The sequence below is a fragment of the Osmerus eperlanus genome, chromosome 12 (assembly GCF_963692335.1).
Source record: "Osmerus eperlanus chromosome 12, fOsmEpe2.1, whole genome shotgun sequence".
Lineage (NCBI taxonomy): Eukaryota > Metazoa > Chordata > Actinopteri > Osmeriformes > Osmeridae > Osmerus > Osmerus eperlanus.
The window spans coordinates 11,880,590-11,889,737 of record NC_085029.1 but is presented as its reverse complement, the minus strand read 5'-3'; positions in this window follow the sequence as shown (position 1 = coordinate 11,889,737).

The following is a 9,148-nucleotide window of genomic DNA, read 5'->3' as shown; positions in this document are numbered from 1 at the left end:
CTTTGTGTCATCTGAGCTTTCTCAACCATGGGGCTTGCAGTTCTAGTGTAACACATCTACCCCTGGGTTTACATCAGTGACTTCTCATGAGTGTGTACAACACTGGTTTTCTCCTGAGATGATGGAAGTCTGCATTCTGCAACTACAAAGACCATTGTTGGCTGTTGTGCTTTGTACGGTGGTGTTGTCACCTGAATTACTTCATTGTGTTCCTAGTCTGTTTGGTCAGAGGAACATACAAGTTGTTCTATGAACCTAAAGTTGAGCACAAGTGACGATTATGTTCTTGTTGTACCTGTGTGTGTTAACCAACCAGAGCACAGACTGGTACTGGTGGGGTTATTTGATCAAGCAGTGAAAAAAGTGTTCAACTGTTCACATAGCATCAGCCTGTCTCTTGCACATCCTTTCCCACACCTCTACTCCTCCCACACCTCTACTCCTCCCACACCCCGCCCCTCCCCACCTGCTCCCACCCTCATCTGATGAGAAAGGAGGGTTGTTGTGGTGATTGCCTAATCAGACATGACACCCTGGCAAACCGAGGCTTGATCAACATTCCGTTCCATTATCTTCTCATTACAAAGATGGCTGCCGCTAGGCGAGTAAATTACCCCGTCCAAATACCAGCTCTGATCTGTTGAAATGGGTTCTGAGTGCTCTATTTGTTGTCTGTATTTGCTGTGTTTTTGGCTCTGGTTTGTAGGCCAATGCTGACAGCCATACAAACGGTGTTGTGTTGGGGTTGGCTGATGAATGGAAGTTGAGAAGATAAGCACGTCACCATGATGGGGACATTTCCGGCCTTAACTTGTATTCTCTCGTCAGCAGACTAAAAATCCCCATGGCCTCAGCCAGTAACACCACTTTAGCTTCTTTCCAAGCTTTGATCTTTGTTTCTCCTACACTATTTCTGGACGCCGCGCATGCCAGACTTGAACCAAAGTGGCAGCCGTCCGTTCACCTGGGTCAAGCTCCGGGGCTGTAGGAAGCCTCTACATGGACCAACCACTGGCAGTTACAAACAGAAAAATACAGAGAGAATGTTTGTGTAGCTGTATGTAAATGTTATCCAAATGTGTTTTCTATTGTGGGTTATCATTGTCCTAAATGGGTAGGATAAATAGTTTACAGTAGGTTGACTGTGTACGGTACAGGCTTTTAGAACAGGAGGAAGTGACACCTGAAGTCTTCATGAGGAAAGTGGACCAGAAAGTAATAAAATGCAATGTTAACTATGGATGATATAAGAGCAGCAAGTGAGCAGAAGAGAGAGACAGTTAGATAGAGAGAGCGAGATAGAGAGAGACAGTAAGATAGAGAGAGCGAGATAGAGAGAGACAGTAAGATAGAGAGAACGAGATAGAGAGAGTAAGATAGAGACAGTAAGATAGATAGAGCAAGATAGAGACAGTAAGATAGAGAGAGCGAGATAGAGAGAGACAGTAAGATAGAGAGCGAGATAGAGAGAGACAGTAAGATAGAGAGAACGAGATAGAGAGAGTAAGATAGAGAGAGCGAGATAGAGACAGTAAGATAGAGAGAGCGAGATAGAGACAGTAAGATAAAGAGAACGAGATAGAGTAAGATAGAGAGAGCGAGATAGAGACAGTAAGATAGAGAGAGCGAGATAGAGGGAAAGAAAGACAGCCTTAGAGCAAGAATGCGGCCTCGTTGCTCAGAGGAAGAAGACAGCAGACAGAGGAGCAGTTTAAGCGTGGCATGACTTTGCAACTCGGCAACTCAGCATTCCCTCATCCGCCATGGATAGCCACTTAAACTGCATCCATGGAAACAATAAAATCTCACATTAGCTATAATATCGTTTGTCAGATCAACCATGTGGATTCACATCAGTGTGGCCTGTCAGCTGTCCTGAGAGGGGGAGGGGGAGGAAGGCTGGGGGCACAGTGTACGATCAGACGGTGACAGGAACTGGTGCATGTGTGCATGCATGTGTGTGCGCTGAGAGAAGAAGGACATTCCGTGTGACACAGGGACTTCCTGGACTCCATAGAACTCTAGGCTGTCATTAAACAATGTGATGCTGAAGATAGGAACAAATGTACTATTGCTTGTTTTTCAATGCTCTGACAGGTTGTGTGTGTGCGTGTGTATGCGTGTGTGCGCGTGTGTGTGCGTGCGTTTGTGTGTGTGTGTGTGTGTGCGTTTGTGTTTGTGTGTGTGGGTGTGAAAGAGAGGGAGAAACTGTCAGGCAGTGGAAGGATCAGCTGTGTGACATCTGACCTTTACTGTGATGCGTTCCACAGAGAAGGATGCTCTCTAAGCCACATCAGAGTGGGCGGAGGATAGTATGTGTGTGTGTGTGTGAGAGAGAGAGAGAGAGAGAGAGAGAGAGAGAGACGGGAGAGAGAGAGAGAGAGACGGGGGGGAGAAAGAGAGAGACGGGAGAGAGAGAGAGAGAGAGAGAGAGAGAGAGTGTATTTGAGAGACAGTGTGTGGGGGGGGGAGTGAACAGACACTCAGGAAAACAGGAAGGGATTAATCCCTATTTCAGATGACCATACATTAGCTTTTTAGATTTGTTTATCTAACTGTCTACAGGCCAGAGAGTGCAGACTTGTTTCATGTACAGAACATGTATATGTTGATGTATCCTCTGTTTGACCCATGTGCTATGTGTAACGTGTTCATTTAGCAGACACTTTCATAAAACACAAGAGGGATGGTGTGATAGTGTTGCACAATGAGCCGAAAATCGAAAAGCTTGGTATGCAGTGTTGCACAGTAGTGACCTTAGGTATGTGTGTGTGTGAGACAGAGAGAGAAAGAGAGAGATCCTGGGCAGGTTCACAAGGTGAGAGGTCATGTTAAGAACGACCTTCCTGACCAGCACCCAGGTGTGTCTTAGTGCTGGTCTGTTTGATCCCACGGCTTTGGCTCAGAGTGGACATGGAGCCTTACATCAACAAGGGGAAATTGAAACACGTCGTTCAAAGACTTTGACTTATGAGTTTCTGTGAAATGGCATGCTCTGTTCAGACTCAGTCTCATCCTCTCTGGATGATACGATTCTAACTTCCTCAGGGCATCACTGCCCTCTCCCCTCATCCCTCCATCCGTTTACCTGCCATCTATCCAGAGCTCCATCTTTTTCTCCCCTCCTTTTGTCCCTCCTCCTCTCACCAATGAGAAGACATCCCACCCCATGAAAGAATAACAACTTGTTATCCTTTTAGATGTTGGTCTTTATGACAAAGTCCAACAGCCCCGGAGAGATATACAGTACAGCCAGAGAAATGAATGAACATATGGATGGAGATATGGACAAAGCTGTACAGACCCCTGGAAGACCCTCGATCTGCTGTGACCTGAGGGTCAAAGGCTGCAGGTATTGGGGTTGTGTTTGCTGGAGCGAGAGCCTGTGTGGTGAATGGCTGATGGGCCTGAGGGTGTGACTGACCCGACCACATGGTACCACTCACCTCCTCTGTTGTTGAGGAGAAGAGGAGAGAAGAGAAGAGAGGAAACTGGGCTAGCACCCTCCACATTGTGTACATGGTGCCAGCTTGTTTACAAGATGAGTGGGCATGATGCCAACCTGGCTACAGTGCCACCTGGACTTATGACAGCTACTTATAGACCAGGGACACAATAGGAGGCAGTTTGTACATGTTCAAAAGGTATCTGATGTGAGCTGAGGTGACTTCACATACCTGTCAGCCTCCAGCCTCCAGCATCCCCTCCGTTAAGCCTGACATGTTTGATAACAAAGCAGGGAGAGAATGAGGGATGAATGATCCGTCTATACACTGTAACTAACGTCTCATTAATGATGGGCTGACGCCTGAATGGTCCAGGGTGCTGAGCGGTCAGCTGACAGACCGGTCTGTATCTGGCTGTCTCAATGACTCCAAGGAAGCATGGTATCACAACACCGTGACAACAAATGCAAACACTTCCTCATTTATCTGATAACATCCTGTGCACACACACATAAACACACCCACATACACACACACATACACACTCACCACTGTTCCCATTTGTGCCTCTTTCGATACCTCACTGATGGTTCACCAGTTAAGCAAGTATAACAAAATGTGTTTTTCCTAAACACTCTGGCCATCTTTTGATGCAGGTGTGGTTGGTAGGAAAGTCAAACACAATGGAACGCTGATTAATGATCTCAGCGTCATAGTGTTGGGTGAGCGAAGGTCAGAGGAACAATGGACTGTTGATTGTTCTGGCAGCCTACCAGAACCACTGACCTGCCACAGCTGAGCAGCCCAGAGAGACAGACACAGAGACACTTTCATGTACTGCACTTCCATTGGCTCTCTCGCTGCCTCTCGGCTGGCCTTTCATTGGCTGACAAAGCTGGGTTCCTCAGCATTCCATCCATGTCTCTGAGTACTGGTCCAAATCCAAATGAGGTCAAGAACCAGGGACTGGTTGCATAACAGAATGTTCAAATGTTTGAGTTCAATGTTCGTCAGTGCCTTGCTTTAGGATTTAGGATTGTTTTGTTGGTTTTATCTATTATGCATACTATACGCAAGTCTGCAGGTCTAACAAGATATTTACTGTATATTATAATCTGCTTCCTGTTGAGCTTTATTAAAACAGGAAGAGGAATGTAAGATTAGACAGAAACACAGCCTCAAGTTCAGAAGGAAAGAGAGACAGAAAGAGACACAGAGAGACACAAAGAGACACAGAGAGAGACCGAGAGAGACACAGAGAGCGACAGACACAGAGACAGAGATAACTCTTACCTAATCTAATTTTAGATGTTCTGGCCTGTCTAGTCAGTTCCCTTCTACCCAGATCAGTGTGTGTGTGTGTGTGTGTGTGTGTGTGTGTGTGTGTGTGTGTATTCATGATATGTATAGAACAGCATACAGGCATGAGCCAGCATAGTCTATCTATACATCCCCGCTGATGATGAGCTGTCGCTTAGACTGGATGGTGGTTAGAGTGGTTTGTGAACGTGCTCACTGCTTCGTACAGAAGCAGAGAGAGAGAGAGACAGGTCTGCTGCTCTGCATGGCCTGCTGCTGCACTGTTGGGAGGAGGGGAAGAGAGAGAGAGAGGAAGAGAGAGACACGAGAGAGAGAGAGAGAGAGAGAGAGAGAGAGAGAGAGAGAGAGAGAGAGAGACGGGAGAGAGAGAGAGAGAGAGAGAGAGAGAGAGAGAGAGAGAGAGAGAGAGAGAGAGAGAGAGAGAGAGAGAGAGAGAGAGAGAGAGAGAGAGAGAGAGAGAGAGAGAGAGAGAGAGAGAGAGAGAGAGAGAGAGAGAGAGAGAGAGAGAGACCCGGGGGAGAGAGAGCCTGTGATGACTTTTCAAAACTGAATCTGAGAGCCCTTTCTGTCTGCCCCTCAGGTCTGCCTGTGTGTCTGTCCTCGTGTCTGCACATGCTTTTGTGTTGTTGTGTGTGCCTACCTGCATCCATGTGCATGCATGTGCACATTCCTGTGCATGCATATGTGCATGCATATGCATGAGATTGTATGTGTGTGTGACGGTTCAGCAGGGACAGAAACTGGGGCGTGTGTGTGTGTGTGACGGTGCAGCAGGGACAGAAGCTGGGGCGTGTGTGTGTGTGACGTTGCAGCAGGGGCAGAAGCTGGGGCGTGTGTGTGTGTGTGACGTTGCAGCAGGGGCAGAAGCTGGGGCGTGTGTGTGTGTGTGTGTGACGTTGCAGCAGGGGCAGAAGCTGGGGCAGGCGAGGACTCAGACAGACTGATGGATGAAAGCTGACAGCTTTGCCTCCCCACCTCATCCCTGTGAAAGACATGCCCCAGATGCAGTCAGAGAAGGTCCTCTGTGTTCCATAAACACACACACAAAGACACACCCACACAAAGACACACACACAGGCACACATGCCATTCTCTCTTGTCATTGAATCATCCTGTTTGGGCATGCTGAAGGGAGGCTCTCTTTATTAGCTGTTTAGTTTCAGTAGGATTCACATGATGTGGTTCGTCAGAGAGGATACCTACGTCTGCCTGTGTAGGCAGTGTGGCATATATTTGAAGTGAGTTGTTGGCAGCATGACATTTCATAGGTGTCTCATGAAACAGCCTGACACCCTGGTCACATGACTTGTGTCTAGTGTAACAGTGGAAATGCCAGGGGCAGGCAGGGTCCAAGCCACGGATGAAGCTTGCTCAACATGGGTGTAGCTTACTGTATGCAATCTACCTTGCAAGTGAAGGGTCAGCTGGATTGTGCAATACTGTCAACTTATCTGTGAGCCAAGTAGTTGCTAAACAGGCAAAAATCAGGAGACAGGAGCTGAGAGGGAGCATAACCAATCCATCTATCCTCTCTACGCTTCTCCCTTCTCTGTTCCTCGCCTCCCCCTTTCCTCTCCTCCCCCTTTCCTCCTCTAGTTTCACACAGGACCGATTCCTCTCCCACCAAATGTGGCTTATATAAACAAGATATATTAATCTACACCCATGTTGAGCAAGCTTCATCCGTGGCTTGGACCCTGCCTGCCCCTGGCATTTCCACTGTTACACTAGACACAAGTCATGTGACCAGGGTGTCAGGCTGTTTCATGAGACACCTATGAAATGTCATGCTGCCAACAACTCACTTCAAATATATGCCACACTGCCTACACAGGCAGACGTAGGTATCCTCTCTGACGAACCACATCATGTGAATCCTACTGAAAACTAAACAGCTAATAAAGAGAGCCTCCCTTCAGCATGCCCAAACAGGATGATTCAATGACAAGAGAGAATGGCATGTGTGCCTGTGTGTGTGTCTTTGTGTGGGTGTGTCTTTGTGTGTGTGTTTATGGAACACAGAGGACCTTCTCTGACTGCATCTGGGGCATGTCTTTCACAGGGATGAGGTGGGGAGGCAAAGCTGTCAGCTTTCATCCATCAGTCTGTCTGAGTCCTCGCCTGCCCCAGCTTCTGCCCCTGCTGCAACGTCACACACACACACACACACGCCCCAGCTTCTGCCCCTGCTGCAACGTCACACACACACACACGCCCCAGCTTCTGCCCCTGCTGCAACGTCACACACACACACGCCCCAGCTTCTGTCCCTGCTGCACCGTCACACACACACACACGCCCCAGTTTCTGTCCCTGCTGAACCGTCACACACACATACAATCTCATGCATATGCATGCACATATGCATGCACAGGAATGTGCACATGCATGCACATGGATGCAGGTAGGCACACACAACAACACAAAAGCATGTGCAGACACGAGGACAGACACACAGGCAGACCTGAGGGGCAGACAGAAAGGGCTCTCAGATTCAGTTTTGAAAAGTCATCACAGGCTCTCTCTCCCCCGGGTCTCTCTCTCTCTCTCTCTCTCTCTCTCTCTCTCTCTCTCTCTCTCTCTCTCTCTCTCTCTCTCTCTCTCTCTCTCTCTCTCTCTCTCTCTCTCTCTCTCTCTCTCTCTCTCTCTCTCTCTCTCTCTCTCTCTCTCTCTCTGTCTCTCTCTCTCTCTCTCTGTCTGTCTGTCTGTCTGACTCTCCCCCCTCCCTGTCTGTTGTGTTCCACTCTCCAGTTATCATGGATTATGCTGTTATGGTCATCGTTTCAGGGAATCCTCCCTGTGACAGATGTGTGTGTGACATGGCATGACTCAGAGCTTTTCACGTTGACACGGCTCACAGCATAACATGTCTGGAACACTGGCCACCAGCCTCACTGTCCCTCAGCAAATCACTAGGAACTGTGTAACAGAGACGTAGAGATGAAGACAGAGTGAGGCAGGAAGCAGCCATTTACACACAGATGTATAGAATATTGTAAATACCGTAGTCTTGTTTGAGTTGTTTTTTACTGCGTATGTACGATGACCATTCCTACTTGTCAGGGATCAAATCGTCTCTAAGACCAAACTCCATCATTAGACCAAGAGGAGGCTTGACGGTGGTATTTGATTTAGCCATGCTAGCTTGTCATGATAGCATGGTTCCACATATAGTACTTCACATCGCTCCCCTGCGTTTCTAAAGGGAGGTTGAAGGACCCGTGTGCCTCGATTGTCAGCTTCAGACTAAGAATGTTGTCAGTACACGTACAGCCAGGTCACCTTATATAAGAATACTGAGAGACAATGGAGTGGAGCGTGAGGTGGCTATGGTCAATTCCCATTCTCCACCTGTAACTGGGGTCTAAGACGGCATGTGGGTTGTATGCTGTAACTTGTAACAACAAAGTAAGTGGTAGACTGTTCACTTCAACTGTTCCAACCCCTCTCATTCTCTCCTGCACCTCTCTATGCCTCTCTCTTTCTTCCTCTTTCACTGTCTCTTTTCCTTTCACTCGCTCTCTCTCTCTCTCTCTCTCTCTCTCTCTCTCTCTCTCTCTCTCTCTCTCTCTCTCTCTCTCTCTCTCTCTCTCTCTCTCTCTCTCTCTCTCTCTCTCTCTCTCTCTCTCTCACCCTCTGTCACTTTAAAATAGATCCCATCAAAGAACACGTTGTCTCAAGCCAAGGTTCCACAGTTGATTTACTGGATCTCTTCACTGTTATGTAAAGCATGGGAAGATGACTGTCCCTGAGTAACAACAGTGACTGTTTAAGGGTGAACTCTGAGGCTCCTATATATTTGTAGCATTTGACATTGTTGTATTTCTGTTTGTGCAGACTGATGGGAATCTTGTTCCTGATGCCGCAGTGCAAATACTCCACATGTGCATGGGTTAATTACCCAGGTCAACAAGAATGTCCTGTTTGCCTGATGTTGGATGTTTGGGTTGATAAGCAGGAGACCATGGTTTGATATCCGGTCAGTCAGATCAGCATGGCCATGCTTCCTGACCACACTCGTAACCCAGGATATAGATATGCACAGGGCTATGTACATCTGAGAGTTTAATTTCCCTTTCTCCCTCCAGTGTCCCTCCTCTCCCTCCCACTCTCTCTCTCTCCTCTCTCTCTCTCTCTCTCTCTCTCTCTCTCTCTCTCTCTCTCTCTCTTCTGATATCCTCCACTCTTCTCACCCCTCTCGCCCCGCTCACCCCTCTGGTCCCGCTCCCCCCTCTCGCCCCGCTCCCCCCTCCCCGTCCAGCATGTGGACAGCACAGAGCAGAGTGGGCAGGTTTGGAGACGGGGGAGGTGTTGTATTTTGGAGAGGATGGAATTTAGAGTGAGAGAGTCAAAAGAGAGAAGATGTGGGACTGGTGGAGGTA